Below are 3392 nucleotides of genomic sequence, written 5' to 3' on the forward strand. Positions count from 1 at the left end.
CCAGGATTCTGGGTGATTATTGCCAGAGGCAGAGAAGGAACTGGGTGATGAAGGAAGTGAAATCCAAACTCAGGGATCCTGCACTTTAGTGCTACACTCTTTCCCTTCTAGACACCACGGCCTCACTGCATCTATGCATTTGAATCAAGCAGACATAACAGGATAAGCAGGGTCCCTACTAGTCCAGCTTCCTGGCCAATCTAGCCCAGAATTTGGCCCTGGGATGTTTGAAGGAACTGTGGGATGGTTGCTGTCCTGGACACCCATCCTTTTGATTAGGGATGAATCATCCAGCACTCACTAGTTTTCCCTCTTCATCCCTAACCAACCCTCTAGGGACCCCGCAACGACTGCTTATCCAGGAATTTTGACAGATTTGGGGGAATGGGGACTGCCCTGCATACCCACTAAACTAAATGGAGTCTAGTGCGACTCTGCAGATTGCTGTCCAAGAGCAAAGGAGGATTGTGAGCCATTGATGAGGCCAAGAACCCCGACACACCTCTCCCAACACTGTGTTCTCCCTCCCTGACAGAAACACTTATTCCTAGTACAAGATGTGGAAGAGTGCGGGGCATCCCTGCTGTTTGAGAGGAGTTGGTAGGGGCTGATGGCAAATCAGTGTGGCCTTGTTTGTGGACAGGTTATATCACTTCTCTGTGCCTCTGTTACCTCATCTGTAAAATGGGGATTAAAACTGTGAGCCCCATGTGGGACATGGACTGTGTCCAACCTGATTATCTTGTCTCTACCCCAGTGCTTAGTACAGTGCCTTGAATATATTAAGAGCTTAACAAATACCATACAAAAAGAGCTTCTGCGGGGTAATGAAGCAAAAGTCAAACACAAAAACAGCACCAGATACAACAGAGAACAAATATGACAGCGTAATAATGGACAAGATTGAAACAACCTCCCCATATTGTACCGTTCACAGCTCTCTCCTTAAGTGAATCTCTCCTAAAATCCCACCTCTAACACACTTCCCCAGAACCTTGAGACGTATCATCTCTTCAGCCTACTCTAGCACTTTAGAATTCATTTACACCATCCCTAGCAATCAGGTTTAGCCTGAGTGGCTTTTATCTACCGCAGCACTTGGTCAATGCTTAACAAATGCCATAAAAACATATATATATATATATGTATATATATATATGTATATACGTATATATATAGTACATATATATGCCTATATATCTACAAAGATATACATATATATCTATACATATATCATATAGCTATACATATATCAGTCATAATTCTCTATTATGCATTTAAGTGCATAATAGATAAATAGATAGATATAGATATATTGTCTTATGCTGTCAAGTCATCTCCGACCCCGAGTGACGCCATGGACACATCTCTCCTAGAGCTTCCCACCTCCATCTGCAATCATTCTGGAAGTATATCCATGGAGTTTTGTTGGTAAAAATACAGAAGTGGCTTACCATTTCCTCCTTCTGTGTAGTCAGCTTGAGTCTCTACCCTAGACTCTCTCCTCTGCCGCTGCTGCCCAGCACAGGGGGGTTAAGACTTGTAGCAGATTGTCTTCCACTCACTAGCCACTGGTCAAGCTAGGATTGGAATGGGTAGGCCTCTGCTTGACTCTTCTTTCCATAGTTGAGACTGGTAGAGTACTGAGACCTCTCCAGGTGTGATCCTGAGAGGGGAATATATACATATATATGTAAATATATATATACATACCAGTAAATATTTTTATGTTTCTCTCCTCCTTTAAAGTGTAAGCCCCTTGAGTGAAGGAGATGTGTCACATCTCCATTCTTTACTTCCCACATTAAATGGACACTCAGTGAATGCCACTACCTCTATTACCACTGCTACTAAATAAATAATAATAATAATAACGGCATTTATTAAGCGCTTACTATGTGCAAAGCCCTGTTCTAAGCACTGAGGAGGTTACACGGTGATCAGGTTGTCCCACGTGGGGCTTTCAGTCTTAATCCCCATTTTACAGATGAGGTAACTGAGGCACAGAGAAGTTGAGTGATTTGCCCAAAATCACACAGCTGACAAGTGGCAGAGCCGGGATTTGAACCCATGACCTCTGACTCCAAAGCCCGGGCTCTTTCCGCTGAGCCACGCTGCTTCTACTACAAGAACAACAACTACTTGTGGATAGAGCACAGGCCTGGGAGTTGGAAGGTCATGGGTTCTAATCCTGGCTTTTCCATTTGTCTGTTGTGTGATCTTGGGCAAGTCACTTTACTTCTCTGGGCCTCAGTTCCCTCATCTGTAAAATTCAGTCTTTGAGCCCTATGTGGGACAGGGACTGTGTCTAACCTGATTTGCTTGTATCCAGCCCAGCGCTTAGTACAGTGCCTGGCACATAGTAAATGCCTATTATTACTACTACTAGACCTACTAATTGTGGCATTTGTTAAGTGCTCACTATGTGCCAAGCACTATACTAAGCACTGGGGTATATACAACATCACCAGGTCCCACGGGGCTCACTGTCTAAGGAGGAGGGAGACCAGGTAACAAATCCCCATTTTGCAGTTGAGAGAACTGAGGCACAGAGAAGCTAAGTACCTGTCTAAGGTCAAACAGTGGGTGGATCCTAGATTAGAACCTAGGTCCTCTGACTCCAACGCCCATGCTCTTTTCACTGCTTCTTTTTCTACTACTTGTTAAACACCCCCTTCTTGACAGTAGCAATGAATCTACAGAGTTGTGTTGGGGAACGTTTCTGGAAGCATTGGAAGATGTACTTTCCTCTGATTAGCTAGGAGAAAACTGTTTATCTTCCTAGTGGTGTGTTTTAATCTCAGAATTTGGGTGTTTATTTCTTGGTTTGCGGTTTATTTAGTCCTTCACAATTTGGCCAGTTAGACAAAATCAAAAAATGGCTCTTCACAAATGTGAATCGTGGGCCCAGTGAATGAGGCCATTTATCTCTTACAAACACTCAAAAGTAATCTCATTCTCTCAAGGAGTAAGGGTTAGGTATAAGTGGCCAACTGTAGTTTTTTAGTCAAAAACTAGATTTTGTCAAAAACAATCTCCAGACTGTATGCCTCTCAATCTTCTTTCTCTCTTCATATCTCTTTCTTGTTTTCTCATTCTTTCCCCAGGGAGAGGAAGTGTGTTGTCGTTGGTATTATACTACAATGTTGTTAATTGTACTTGTCTTATATTTGCTACTATACTATGTCTTAATAATAATAATAATAATAATTATGATATTTGTTAAGCACTTACTATGTGCTAAGCACTGTTCTAAGTGCTGGAATAGACACAGGGTAATCAGGTTGTTCTACGTGGGGCTCACACTTTTTCCCCATGTTATAGATGAGGTAACTGAGGTACAGATAACTTAAGTGACTTGCCTAAGGTCACACAGCAAACAAGGGGAGGAG

At 42.6% G+C, this 3392-nt stretch overlaps 1 non-coding gene across 1 annotated transcript; it reads right to left on the bottom strand.

Moving 5' to 3' along the window:
• Positions 1 to 1538: 1538 nt before the first annotated feature.
• Positions 1539 to 1676, bottom strand: LOC119923915. The gene has a single exon (XR_005449002.1). It is a non-coding gene; the product is annotated as a small nucleolar RNA SNORA7 (small nucleolar RNA).
• Between the last annotated feature and the right edge of the window lie 1716 nt (positions 1677 to 3392).

Source organism: Tachyglossus aculeatus, chromosome 2, assembly GCF_015852505.1.
Source record: "Tachyglossus aculeatus isolate mTacAcu1 chromosome 2, mTacAcu1.pri, whole genome shotgun sequence".
Taxonomy (NCBI): domain Eukaryota; kingdom Metazoa; phylum Chordata; class Mammalia; order Monotremata; family Tachyglossidae; genus Tachyglossus; species Tachyglossus aculeatus.